The sequence below is a fragment of the Chiroxiphia lanceolata genome, chromosome 5 (genome assembly GCF_009829145.1).
Source record: "Chiroxiphia lanceolata isolate bChiLan1 chromosome 5, bChiLan1.pri, whole genome shotgun sequence".
In the NCBI taxonomy this organism is placed as follows: Eukaryota; Metazoa; Chordata; class Aves; order Passeriformes; family Pipridae; genus Chiroxiphia; species Chiroxiphia lanceolata.
The window spans coordinates 53481677-53497183 of record NC_045641.1 but is presented as its reverse complement, the minus strand read 5'-3'; positions in this window follow the sequence as shown (position 1 = coordinate 53497183).

Below are 15507 nucleotides of genomic sequence, written 5' to 3'. Positions count from 1 at the left end.
AAAGACATACCACCTTTTTTGTCTGTCTTTGCCCAGTGCATAGCCAGGAGAAACCCTGATGTCTCAATTTACTGCAGCTTTGAAGTGTAATTATGTTAATAGTAAATAATAATGGGTTCGGCTTGTCTCTGCCTTTCCCCTATATAGTTTCTGGCACTGTGCTAAATTTGCTTAAGATGAGAGTAAAAAATTGTTCTGTCCAGGTGCAAATGATGTTCTGATACACAGAGTGCAGGACTGTTGCCACAAAATTATTCTTTATCCCAGGTAGAAATTGGGCACTCAGAATTGTGCCTAGGGATGTCCACCCATTTCTGAAAGTTATTGACTAGCCTCTCTCTTTTTTAATAGTCCTGACCTTGCTGTTTTCTGATCTAGAATGATTTTGGAATCCTGCAGGATCCTATATGCACTTTCAGTATATTATTCTGTCACTAGAGGACTGTGTGTGTGATCCAGCTCACAAACACCTCTGGTCTATAAGTGAGACAAAGCTGAAGTTCAAATGGTGTCGGATCTTCTAGTGTTTTGTATTCCTACAGATGTTTTTAATAGGTATCTCCTTCTTAATACAGTCTGATATTTCTATATTATTCATGCTTTCATGAAATATAAGAAACTCATTGATTTATTAATATTCCGCAGCTAAAAATATCGTCTCTTTCTGGTTTAGCAGCAATACTTCTTTCTCTACGTTAAGAGATGAAGGACAAAAACACAGGCTTGCAGCGTACATTTTAACTTCCATATACGAGAGTCAATATTTGCTTTCAGTATTTTGTTCCTCTGATGAGAAAATGGTAAATACATAAGTGTCTTTGAACAGACTACTGCTTTAAAGTAGGCTGGAATCAATAGACTCAATACAGAGTTGCAATTAAAAAAAAACAGTTTTGCTAATGGTTAGTAGGATGACACTGCATTTCATATTTGTTTGCATTTCATTTTTATTTTTATTTCTTTAAAGTCAGTAAGCTTTAAACCAAGACCAGTATCAGGATCTGGCTTTTTTAGCTGTTGTGTAGGTTCATGTTCTTCTCAAATGTCCCTCAATTTTTGATAAAAGATCATTATAATCCCTTAAGTTAAGTCTTCCCCCCTTCTTGATAAGGACAACAAAACCAACAATAATTCAGGCATTGAGCCCTCAATCAGAACGTATAGAAGACATTCCTCAAATCATTTTGTAGGCCTTCCTTGTCCTATTCCTCTGTTGATCCTCTAGCTGAAAGATGATTCCAGTTTGCAAAAAGTCAACTCCTTGATATACACAAATGCCTTCATCTCTGCGTGGGAGCTGGGATGGACACAATGCTTGCCCCCCTCTGCCTCTGGCACAGAGGAGCTCTTCCCTGCCACAGTCTTGGCTGCTGCACCTTCTGTTTACCTTTCTCCTCACTTTTCTTACATTTTTCACACTTCCCATTTTTCCTGTCTTTCCTGATCTGTCATGCAGTGTCTTCACCTTCAGAAATCAGACTAAGACAGTCAGGACATTGAGAAAGCATGGAGATGTTGGTCTCATACAACCTCCAAATGAGGGCAATCAACCCCAGCCAGACCCCCCCCCAGCATCACGTCTAACATTGCAGGCAAAGTAAGTAGAGTTTGTTGAGAAATACATTCAGTGAAGGTAGCTCGAGGTGCAACTGCAGGGGAGCTGCAGGTTGGGCTCTGAGTGGTGAGAGCCCCAGGCAAGAGGCCGTGAACTGCTGGCCCTTTGCACAATAAATGGCCTGGGGACATGTGGCCCATCCAGGTGACCTGACACTCAGAGACACAGAGGGAGCCAAGGACCCCACTTAGACTGTGAGGGTATAAAAGCTCAGGGTTTCCTTTGTTCTGGGTCCTCCCCCTGAGGCACCAGCTCTAGATGTTATTTTGTTATTGCACCATGATTAAATCAAGGATGGGGAGCTCTGAGACTGTACTGTGGGAACCTGAGGTTGAGCAGGTAAGGAAATCTGGTCTGACTGTGTGTAGCTGTAAAGGGGCCTTGATCCCGGCTCAAGGGACTGCCAGAGTGGTGCCTGGATGGTCGGATAGGGAAGTTTCCTTGACAGGTTTAAGACTAGAGAGATGTGCTGCTAAGCTGTGCCTCGCCATAACAGTCCCCTTCAGCCTGGAGTGCAATAATCAACTTGCTAATCACAGGATATCATCTTTCATTTTAGCAAATGGCCCACTGCACCTCAGGAAATTTCCTCTGAATGAATCACAAAAAAAAATTTCATTTCTAAATTACAAATTAAACAAATGACAATTAATTGAGCAAATAGCTAGCTCTATTACTGCCTGCCTTCTTGCTGCCTGTGGACCTCTTCCAGCTCAGTCTTTCCTTTATTCCTTGCCTTGGGATCCAGCTTGTTCACCACAACCAGCTGCAGCTTCTGTCATTTCATTTTCATGCTGGTCCAAACATTTTCTATTTTCTTCACTCAGTAGAAGCTTTCTTCTCCTTACTCTCTTCCCTAGCTGAAAGGGAGCATGATGATAAGGAAGGGTGAGGGGTCTGCAGAAGTTTTTCTCCAGACTATTGCTCGCAAAGTTCCCACAAGATGTTTTATAGTCATGTGGCATCCAAGAGGCTACCTAATGCCTCCTGCTAGGTACTATGTGATCAGTTCCCTTAACTTGGGCCCTGCTGTCTATTTTGTCTCTGACACCAAAGTGAAGTGAGTGGTGAGATCCTCCTTTGTGGACAACCTCCCAAAACCTGGATGTTCCTATCTTGCCAGTAATAGTGGGGAGCTTCTCAGAGTGGCCTGATGAAGGCGATGATTAACAGAGAACAATAAGCAGAAACAGAGGTAGTGGGATTTACTGAAAGTTTGAATGAAAGACACCACTTTAATCACGTTTGTTCAGCTGGAACCACAGGCTTCCTTCAGCCCTTGCTCGCTGTTTCAGTATCTTCTGGAGTTTGTGTCATTTTGAAGTTTCTGAGTTTCCAAGAGGTATGTCCCCTCTGAGCTTTTCCTTCTCTCAAAATTGATTCCAAGACCTTTCTACTAAACTTCATCTGAAGTTTCTAGGACAAGCTAGCTTGAGAATAAGATGCAGTTAAAAAACCCACACAGCAATGGAAAAAACCCCGGGATGCCACATTGGTGAAGTTTACATCTATTTGGAGACCCAGCTAGAGGCTGTATCAGATATTAAACCTCCACTCGCATGCACCACCTTTGCTCCCTGGCGAAAATAGTGGTGTTTTGACAATAGCAAATGGTGAACAACAACAAGAAAAAACGCTAGTTTATTTTATTGTTGTCAGAGCAGTTATGGACAGAATTCATTCTGAGGAAGGAGAGAAATCTCATTCAGAGGTTTGTGTTAATTCCAAGTGAGCACATAAATCCAGTTTGGGGTTTGTATTTCACACGGTACTTTTCTCCTGAGATCAGATATTGGTAAATCTTGAACTGGAGCTTTGTATCCAGCTCAGATAGATTTTTGCAGAAATGTAATTGAAGCCAGAACACAGACACCCATGTGGGAAAGGAGAAGAGGTAGAGTTATAAATATAAAAATAGAAAAGGAAGTAATTGTTGAGGAAAACGGGGTATTATGGGATTCTGGAATCACACGAATGCACTAAATGATGGAACATGCCCCCTGCTCTCAGAATTAGCCGCTTCATTAGCAGCAGCTCTGCTCAGTCAGGGAAGTTAATTAAAGTCTGCAGCCGGGCGTGTACAGAGCGAGCAGCCACTGCATGGAGAGGCTGCTGCTGCTCCACACAGGCTGGCAAAAGAGACTGTGTCCTCTTTCACTTCCTTGTCTGGAGCAGACATGTTCCTATACCTCCGTTAAGGAGATGGCAATCAGCTACTACACCAATTTTCTCATCATTGATGGCGTGTGCCGTGCCATGAATTCTGCCACAAAGGGAGTATCACTGATGCACTGGCACATGCAATGCAAGTGTGAAGCCTTGAGTGCAGAGGTAAGCCCATAAAGGCACATGATATGTGTTTCAATTGTTCAGATGGACAACCTTGGCCAGCTGCAATGTTGATGCAATTCCTCCAATTTCAGTGCCATCACAATAAGGAAAAATTTAGTCCCAGTTATCTGCGTTTTAGGCAAATAGGGTCAAATAAGGCTCTATTACTCCCAATGAGAATTGATTATATTCATACCACCAGCTCTGCAAAAGAAAAGAATCCAGAAGGAATAAGTTCTCCAGAGCCAGAGGAAGCAGCAAGGCAGAACTTGGTTTCCTGGGCATAGCAAGTGGCTTGTAAAATAGTGCTCAGAATTAGCAACGCAGGGATTTAACTATATTTGGAGGATATGGACTGGTTTTTTCTGGTAGCTCAGCAATGGGCCAGTGCTTTTCATGAACATACATGAACACATATAGACAGATGGCAAAGTTTGATTAAAAATCTTGGCTCTAGTTTCCTGGTGGATCAATACTGTAGCTCCCCCAGCCTTTCCACTCTGCCTCTCCAAGAGTCAGCAGGAGACCAGCAGCAGGTGGGAGAACTTAGCCTTTCAAGTGAGTGCCATGACCTTTATCCACCATGTTGCCTAGGCTACTCTGAGGCTTAGAACCAAAGGACTCTCCAGCTAAAAGGAGTGGAAAAAACAGAAAAAATATCCAAAATTATAAAACAACCTCAGAACAACTAAACTGACTTATTGCAGGATTTGTAAAAATAAATAAATAATGTGTTCAGGGCTTTCAATCTTTGCCATACTTCACCTGAGTGACAAGGTAGAACTCAACTATGAAGGAATTAAAAAAAAACCTAACAACAAATCCCAAGCCAGCAACCTCTAATTTCTCAAGGGATTGCTCCAAAGTTGTCAGTGCTGCACTACACTTGCCAGTGTGGCCCAAGTCTGATCTGCCGGCGGTCCCATCGTGCTTAGAGGTTTGCTCAGCCACAGCAGGGAGCCTCTCCCTTTCTTCCTTGAAGCCTTCCTGAGCGTGGGGTCTGTGCAGGCAGAGGAGTGCCACCTGCACCCTTGGGGAGCCCAAAGGTAGCTGTGAAGTCCCGGCAGTGGTCTGGGTCCAGCTGTTACTACTCTACAGGGTGCAGGCGCAATAATTATTAGAAAAAAAGGAAAGAGAGTGAATGTCTATGTTGGGTAAACAAAAACAGATTCAGTGTGGAGGGGAGACCTCCCAAAAAGGCAGAGAAGATATCTGGGGGCAGTTTCTGTTTCAGCCATCCAGTGCACGACTTGGGAGTCCTGAATCGCCGAGCCAGGGATGGCTTCACAGTGACTTTCAGTTTTTCTCACTTCCTTTCATTTCCACTAACAGACACTTTCATTCTTCAGACCAGCAATGAGATGAAGGACTAGGCAAAACAACACAGCAGCAGTCCTGGACAAATCCAGCAATTGCTTTTTATTGAATGCAAGTTTGTTTCCCCAACCCTTTTGTCTGTGTTTAAGATCCTTTTGGTGTTTGCTTTCCAGAAATATTGTAGCAAAGCATCATTGCCAGAACGAATGCTCATGAAAAATGAATGTTGAGACTGAATCTGCAAATATTCACTGAGAGTAAATTTCTCATTGTTCAAGCAATTGTAAAATTCATAATTTGCCCTGTATTTTGTTATATAAATTATACAATCAGGGCACAGTAACAATATGAAGTGAATTATGTATCTAACCAACACTGCATGCATTCCAAATATCCTCAGCAAATTACTGTTGAATAATCTACAGGCCAAGAATTATTTGCTAGCAAAATGCATGAATCATTCCAAATAACAAAGACATTAGAGGAAATCCTTGTCTATTCCCAGAAAAATCTGTAAATAGAGTAAAAATGAAAAATAAATTATCCATTGTGCTTAACTCACTCAATCCAACTCTGTAATTGACCATTCATCTGATTAAAAAGCTGTCAAGGACAGGCCCTTGAGGATGGAGTACCTGGTGCAGATATCAGACTGTGACAAAATCAGAGCTTCATTTGGACAATCACATGGAGAGCAACACGCCAAAACTTAATTTTGGTGTGAAGAGCTTCCTGTAGGGAGAAAATCAGAGATCTTAGCAAAGTTCTGCAAGGCTTCTTCAAGTTCTGCCTCCTTCATGGTGAAAGGAAGACACAATCGCATAGAAACCTTTGCAAATACTGCCCTTTGAGATCCCACTTCATCCTGGGTAAACCAGGTTTCATTCTTTGCTGAGCCACAGAGATATTGTTTGAATCTCCCTTTGAGTTGGTGACTCAACACTGGGGTAAGGAGACAGAAGGTCTGAGTGCTGCTTCCCTCTCTACTTCGAAACGTGACAATAATTTCACTGCTTGGTACTGGTTTTCTAGTTTCTCTTGCCCCATTGTTTGCTGAAGAAATTGGAATTCAGATGGGCTAAGGGCTGTTTCCTGCTGTGGTGAAAAAGGCCACACACCAGGGCTGATTCTCACCTGAGCATCCTTAGACCAAAATGCCAACACAAGGTGCTTGTTTAGGTTCCTCCAGTTAATGGATAGAGGCACCCCCAGAAGAAGATTGATCCCACCTTTCTATAACATGTATCACAGAATGGGCTGGTTTGCTGTATGCTGTAGAGAGAACCCTTTCAATAGGCACAGCATAGGTGCTTCAATTTTGGATGGCTAAAATCAGCTGAGTTTAATTCCTTTCCCCAGATTCATACAGCACCTTGCACAATGCAGCCCAGATCTGCCTTGAAACCTAGACATTAGTGCGGATTATAATATATAACCAATGAGAGAAAACTTAATTAAAAATTGCTCATGGGGACTGCCTTCTATTCTAGGTGTTCAAGGCTTCTAATTTAAAGAGCAGAATGATTGAATCTTCCCATCACATCACTAAGGTAGATAATCACCCTTAAAATTTCTTCTAGCATGAAAATTCAGGCAGAGAGAGACAGAAAGTACAACAATAGAAACACAGGTGCTAATGCTGCCTTCACATCCCAACAGGCACATTTAGCAAAGATACAATAAGACTGGATAATAAAATAAGTCAGAGAAATGGCCTGTAAGAGGAAGACGACCTCTTGAAGCAAGATTGAATATGTATTCAGAAGTGTTGTTCCACGGGAAAGGAAAGCAAGCTTGGTTTTATGCTATTATGCTCGCAGGCCAGTGACTCTGGATGTAACTCAGAAAACCCACAATGAGGTGTGGTCACTTGATCCCTATTCCTCTAACTGTATGAGAATCACAGAAATCTTTTCCTGCACAAACGCTGTGGCTTCTCCCTGAAATGAGGTCACTGCAGGTGCTGCCACATCATCCTAAGGGAAGTGTGGAGGTGCTCTGCTTTTCGGGTCCACCTGGCAGAATCTGCCACAAAACAGGGATGCCTCTAAGGCACCTGAGTCAGCACTGGACATTGCTGTCAGTGTCCATGGCCACTTTCCAAACACTCATTGGAAGCTGTGGCTGGCTGCCAGATTTGGAACCATTATGCAAGAGAGCTCACTATTAGTCAGCCACTTTGGGCTGAGCTGATCTTTTCTTCCCTTAAAGGACAGTCCCACATTTCATGTCCACAGTGCAAAATTATATCTGACATGTAATTTAAAACCCAAGCCTTACTTCAGTAAATGGGATCAAACAGCAGGGCATTTCATTTGACAGAATGGATATTTCTAGTTTTAATATTACATTAACTTTTCCTCTCCGTGCCTCTCATGGATTTTTCATTCTCAGACAGCTGTGCCTGACTTCTAACCAGAGTTATCACTCTGACTAGGGGTTCCCCAGGATTTCAACAATTCCCTCAGGGTCAGAGAGGGTTCCTGGAGTGTTGACATCAATTCCCTGGTATTGTCCATACCTTCTTTCACTTGTGCCTGATGAGAAACTTTGATCTTTGAGAGTTTGGAATGACCCCATCAGCCAGAGGTGATATAGGATTAAATTGCTGATAACTACAGCAGCTTAGCAGGCTGCTGCCCTCCAACTAATACATCCTTGAAAGAGGCCTGCAACATCACCTCAGATCTGGGACTACAGTAACACACTCCCAGTTTGTCAATCATCTTGATCTTGTATCTTCCTAGTTCAGCTTACAGGCAAATGTCAGTGTCTGCCTACACAGGAGGCAGTAGTCAACACACAGTACTCTGGACAAAACCTCACTCCCTTGTTTTCCCCTGTGACTCATGAGAATTTTGTTGTCACAAGGAGAGTGTCTAGTAGAAACTTCTTATGGAGTTAAGTGTTAGCGTCAGAGTGCTAGCAAATGTGGGGTTTTATACTCACCAGAAGGTGATTAGCTATAACATGAATAATACAATACCTATCTTAGACACCCTGGATGACAACTCAGAATAATCACTCCAGCATGATGAAGTAAAGTGCTCCAGCTAAATGCCTAAGTGCTAAATAACAACAGTTTTTAATTAAAGTAACCAAATATATCTTTAATGTTGATTAAAAGAACTGTAGATTTGAGAATGCTGTAATACATTTTAGATATCAGATAAAGATTTACCTTTGGTCAGAGACAAAGAATGAAAAAGTACCATGACAAGTGAATTTCCGGAACCTAATCACAGCTGAAATCAAGAGGGTTTTATGGAAACTATATCAGTAAATTTACAAGCCCCACCGGCCAGGAGCACTACAGCTAGAGGGACAGACCCCTCGAATCTGTGTACACCTCCCCTACACTGCCAAGTAACACTGGCTGTGTTACTTGACACTGCCAAGAGAGAGAAGGGGAACTTTCATGTTAATAAAAAACCAGCTCAAACAACACTGTATTGACACGCATCAGATAAGTGCTAGCCAGCACTTTCTCAGATCCCCTAACATGATAGATTGAAATAATTTAATCATGTATCAGTAGTTGTTTTTCTATCAAGCCTTGTCGCTGTATTTCAATGTCTGAAATGATACAGAGTGTTTTCTGTAGGACTTTGTTATTTTTGACAAAGAGTAATGTCAAGAAAAATGCCTTCTAACCGTTTCTGCCAAAAGAGGGAAAGAGAACAAAAGAACCAACACTTTCGTATGCTGTCTGTGGCTTTGTGGATGAAATTCATGCTCCAGCTGGGTGGTACAACATGAAAATACTTCCTCTCTTGTAAGAAATCCGCACGACCTTTCTGTCTTGCCAGCAACTCACCAACTTATCTAAAATGAATGCCACTTGAAATCATCTCAGTAGGTTTCTTCAAATGATGTATCCTTCTGTACAAAGCTCATCCATCACATCCCGCCTGCTCTTACAGGCTCTTGAGGAGCTTCATCTGCAACGACATTTACAGAGAATCAAGTTTACTTGAGCATGGCTCAAATTTCTTTTATGTCTCCTTGCATATTTTCCCTTTGCATCCTTGGACTGCCTGCTTCTTATGGAGGCTGATTTCTCTGCAATTCAAAACTCTGAGCCAGTCCTGTGGAAAACATTAGGCTCAGTTTTGAGTAACCACTTTAGGCATCTGAGCAGTAAAGCATGTGTTTCAGCCGCCAGGCATTACTCCAGGTTCTGGGTATTCCTAGGTCACCTGTGGTGAAGCCTGTGTTAATGCAGTTGGCTTGTTAGCTGTACTCAACAACCTGGTTTGTTTAGTGCTTCTGCATTGTCAGTTCATGTTTTGAATGCTTCTGGCATACCACGAATCCTACAGAAAATACATAATTAATCCAAATTAATAAATTGTACCATGTTTAATATCTTTGAATCATAGAATCCTAGAATGGTTTGGGTTGCAAGGGACATTAAAGATCATCTAGTACCAACCTTCTCACTGGGAAAAAGGACAACTTTCACTAAACCTCAGAGCTCCATCCAACACTTCCAGGGATGGGAACTGTTAACTGGATTTTTAAATGCAAAAAAAAAAAAGGAAATCATTAATTGCAATAATAATCCTTGCTCCTTCAAAATAATAGAGGGGAATTGGTCTCTCTATGGCATAAACACCAGCTGACTTGACATCTAGCATTATTCCAATTTGGTTTTTACCACCATTTATTTGTCCTTTTAGCTATGCATCAGTTATTTTTATCCCTTCAGGGTTTCCAGGGAGGCAAGTCCCCTTGAAAATTCATGTCCCTACTTGCTTTGAAGAAAAAGGGCTGTAATTAAGTAAAGTTGCATTACTTACAAAGTTGTCATTTGCAATACCAAATACATAAAGCAAGGGAAATGCATCATTAAGGACATAAATCTTCTCATCTACCCACCTAATAAATAAACACATTATTCTTATCAGGTACGAAGTACAACACACTTCATCAAACTCCAGAAACGTAAACCCCCACCTGTTCTTTCAACATCAGCATTACAATGAAGTGCAAAGCTTTCCTTAAAAAAAAATCCCAAAATTCTGGATTCAGATTCTTGCAATGGCATAAATCAGTATAGTTCTCTGACTTTAGAGATCGAGTTGTTTTACAATTGTTGAAGATGGGACACATTATATGTGAAGCTTTTTATTCCACTCCATAATTTTCTTTCCCCTTTGGAACTAATATTCTCCTTTGACTCCCATGTGTTGTGGGATGGTAGGATCCTATTTCTAAATCAAAACTGGTATCCTCTGAAAGATGTGTTCTAGCTCAAACCTGAATTACTTCAGGGCAATATTAGGTGGTTAATCAGACTCCATCATCCTGGCTGAAGTTTGATCTCAAAGCCGTGCTGTGCTTGAAAAATACAAACAATATGCTTCAGAAACTTACTTGTAAAGCAGATTATAGAAGATTTTTCTCCCGTGGTCCCAAATTGCTGAAAGACCACAGCTGTGAGAAGAAAGTCCTGAATTTGCCCCACATCTCAGTCTCTGGAGCTTGACCAGAGGTCATGTCTAAGGACAAGCCTGTAAACAGTGTGGGTGATGGGTGACCTTGGGAAGAGCTTTGGGCTCCTGCTGGACTGACAGTGTTGGCATGTCAGTAGGCAAAAGAAGCAAGGCTAATGCAAACAACTTGTCACTGTGGAGCTCAGTGTGATGGACAAATGATGGCTTCAGCTTTTGCCTCTCCTTATGAAGCAAACTGTGTGGAATTTAGGGACTTCATACAGTTGCAGCATCCCTTTCGTTAGTGTAGGTTTCTTTCTTTTCCCCATGGCCTTAGGAAAGCAGAAAATGCCACATTCTGTGCTTTTGATATCAGCTGGAGTTATAAGACTTGCCTTCCACAGCTACAGTACAGAACCAGTTGGACTGACCCAACAATTTGTTCTCGTTTACTGCTGCTTGATTCTTTGCATCCCTCCTTTCTTTTGGCTCTGTGAAAGCATTTCCCCTTGTGCAGTGGACACTCCTCGTCCCAGACGGAGACATCCGTGAGTTCTGTGGTTTCCACACGAGGGGGCAGACAGGTGTGGTTGGTACTTGGAGAATACAGGGCCCAGACCTCTCTGACCAGATGACTGGCTTCAAAGTCCTTTGGTGATTGAGGACGTGACCCTGGACAGCTGAGTGAGAGATTATATGACCACCAAAGAAGCAATACTTCCAAAATGGAGCAGATATTCGTGATAAGTTCCCCAGAGATTTGATGGATGTATACCCCAGCTTTCCTGTGATAAATACAAATTGCTTGGCGAAGAAACCTTTGGACACAAATAGCAAAATATGTTCTCAGTCCTAGGCAGCTCACAGCTAAGGAATTCACATAACAAATCAGAGACATAGTAAAAGAAAAATCAGCAACTATAATTTTTAGTCTCAGTAATAGACAATTACTATATTTCTTAAATCCAACATCATAAAGTTTAGTTACTGAGTAGTCTGAGCGAGAACTCATAATTAAGATAGAATTTTAATATTCAATAATTAATCATAGAATATTAGAGAAAAGACTCTGAGAGGAATAGTCTACGATGTGAACATCTTGCCTTCTTCCATACCAGGACGTGGGTCTGTGAACTAGTCAAGGGAGTCCTGTTAGAAAGATTTTGGGGTGACTCAGGGTAGAAGAAGGCTCTTAATAGATGTCTTTACATATGCAAAGATTATCTGAGAGACTGAGATTCAGCTAATGATTAACTTCCCTGTAGAATGTGTTAGAGAGCTTTGATTAATATATTCTCAGCAAAATTTCACTCTTACAGCAAATAAACCAAAAGTGTAATCTGTGCTCTAGACTTGTAGACACTGACCAGGTTTCAGCTGATGACCCCTAATCAAGTCTGCATGCAGTCTGGAAATGAACCTAGCCCTTCACTCTTTTATTCCTCTTTGTTTTCCCTGCCTCCTGAAAGCTGTTTGCACAATTTAAAACCAGGCTGACTGTGCTATTTTTAAGTCAGTGTCATTTTGAGTTTCAGGTTTCAAGGGAATCAAAAAGCACAAAAATGGTGGACTTGTGTTTAAGAAAAAGATTCTGACAACACCTGGAGATTAAATCCATGGATGTTCAGAGTGGTCTGGATGCTCGTCAAAATGGTGCCTTTTATTTTTATATTCATTATAAAAACAAATGAAAACAAAACAATAGGACAACTGTGTTTGCTGAATGTTGTGGATTATAATGAGATTTTGAGCAAATAAGCTCCACTCCAAAACACATGGTAAAGAACAATAACCACAAAATCCTATAAAAGAGAGAAAACAACCACTGTGACTTCAGGTTTTATTTACACATGGGAAAGACAGACTTGCAAAGTCTCATTTAATTGGAATTTTGATTATTAATACAGTGTGGCACCATCAGAAGTATCAGAGGAGACGGATGCAGGGTTGAGTTGATTAATGGAGTTGACTAGCCCACTGAGAGCTGAAAGTTGCCTAACAATTCAGGCCATTAATTAGCAAGATGCCATGTTTCCTCCCATTGGGCTCTGCTGCACTGAACTCACAAAAGCTTGCAACTCCTGCAAGTTTTTTTAGTATTTCTTCTAGGAAGTTTTCCTTCTTCGTAAGAGCATCCATGTCAAGTCGTATCAAAAGCTATACTGCCACTGAAAAGGCATCAATAGCAGGTCCCAAGGGAGGATTGTAGCAAACACCTAAGTAGACAGTAATGGATGCTTAAAGTTTACACAGCCTGAGAAAGCAATGAGATCCTGGGAACTGGGAGCATATTCTGAGGAAATATCTCTAACTCCTACAAAGAATCCCACTGCTTACTCACCCTTTCAGAGAAGAACCAGCTGCTGCAAACATGTCACTTGTAATTTTCATTTTTTTACCTCACAGAAAGAGAGGATGGGAGGCTGCTGTAATTTGGATGGTCATTTGTGGTTTTAACTTTCCAATCAGAATTTTCCTATCAACTGAATGTCTCAAGAATCAGGAAGCTGCAAAACTGGCATAAAACTCCCTTTGCATTGATTCAGTAGCTACATCAAAGATACAGGCTTTTATTTATGAAAGTCGCTGCAGTCATCCAACAGACTAAATCTATCACAGCAGAGCAACTGTGCATTAGCATCTTCTACAGGGTGATCCCAAGACATACAGGAAAATTACAATTTCCTGTTAGATTGCATAGGAAATTTCTACAACAATATATAAATTATACTTGAAACTGGCAAGCATATTTTCATTGTCCCGGCAGAGAAGACTGTCAAAAATAAACAAGCAACACGAACAGGCTGGAAGAGAGATTAAATTTTCTGGAAGAGGTCTGGAAACTGCTTACTTGATTTTCAAAACCAGCATAACACAAAGACTAGAAAATAATACAGAAAGAATGAAAATTAATTGGGCCCATATACCTTTTTGTACATGCACAGGATAAAGTTGTCTTGAAATCTTGCTCTACACATGTAGAACAATAAGCAATCTTTTCTATTTTGCAAGGCTGATGCATGCTTACACAAGCTGCAAATCAAACCAAAATTCTTCATAAACATGCTCTGAATGGACACTGATTTCAGCTGCATAAAGCACTGGAATTTAGAAAAAACAGCTTTTTCTTTCTAGAAAGTTCCTAAATTCCACAAAGCAATCAGCAAACTGGTAGAGGGAAACGAAAACCAGTGGGAGGGATATGGAGAGGTGTAAAGGACAAGTCTGTCTATGAGAAAGGAAGCTGAAGAAAAGCCACTCAGTTCGAAGTGCATCCTGCATGATGCCTTCAAAAGTGCCAGCGACAACAGAGATTCAGTGAACCTCCATAGGAACATTTCCCACAGAATTGGTTCTTCCTATTCTTCCTCTTCTGTCCCAAGAAAGATGCACAAGTATACAAAGCCCATGCTCCATGTTCAGAGGTGTTCAGTCATGATCACTTTGTCAGGTGTAGCTGGTTTGTCTGCTGCAAACCCAACCTACTGCAAACCTTGTCTGCTGCTCCTAACCCTGGCAGTGATCAGTGAGACAGTCTCAAGCCATTCTGAGCTGTGAGACCCCTGGATGTGCTATGCAGACAGCAGCAGTCATGGTCATAACATAAGGACCTTACAGTAGGAACTCTGGGACTAGCCCCTGCCTCACTCCTGATTCAAGCTAAGACCCCAGAGCTGCAATCTCAGTCCATCTTTGACGATTACTTTCCTCAGTCTGAATATGGCTCCTGTACTATTGATGGTTTATTGGGATTTAGACTCCTGACTCACTTAATGGCTCATTTCTAGGCTGTTTTAGGTGAAGGTAGGCACTTACTAGGTTTTTGTAAAGCACCTAAAGAGACTAATGGTGATTTCCGTGGGGTGTAAGCACTTCGTTTGCACTTTTGAGAGCACCATTAGGCAGTGGTGTGTATTTTATGGTACGTAAATACTGGGGGAATTTTGGTTTGGAATGCAGTTGAGGACATGGTTGATGGGAGATCATGTCAGCTGTAAGAAATTCACTGAATTTTCCTCTGCTTAGATAACCTGATACATGTCAAAACTTACTCATAATCCTCACGCAATTGGAAAAGAAATGCATGCACCTGGCACCCACCACTTCCACAGCCCAATAACCTGTATATGCCTGATTACCCCTTTGTCTCTTTCTTTGTCTTTCTTTCATCTTTTAGAAAATAAGATCCACACAAATGGAAGGAATTTCAGCACCTTTTAATTCCTCACGAGCCTTTAAACACGGGACTCCCAATTTTAAAAATTCCTTCAGTAATACTGAGCTTTTACATGGTAGGTTGCTTCTCTAATGCTTTCAAAACTCTTTGTGAGTTTAATAGCTCATTACTATCATATTACTATATGGGGAAACTGAGGCGTAGAGGTGACAGTAGTGTCTACAATTTCATCAGACCAAAACTGAGAAAAATGCTCTGGATTTCCAGTCCAGTGCCCTAGACTAAAATTTATTTACATTAATTTCACTAAATTCATCAGATAGTCTAACAGATGTAGTACATGACGTGAACATACGTTTTTAAAAAAGATAATTTTAGAAATTATTTGTTGTTCAGGTTTCCAATTTAGTGAGACACTTGTGAGCTTACTAAAGACAAAACCACAGTTAAAAAAATCTACCACGGTGTGGTGTGGCTATTTCAGGAGAAAGGGGAGACGAGCAGCAGCTCCAGCATACAAAGACTGAAGTCTCTGATGAGGCATCCTGCAACTATAGGTGTCTTCATTCCAAGCCAGGTGGAATTTGAAGGCCAAGGAATACCAAGACACACCATAAAAGCAGCTGCTG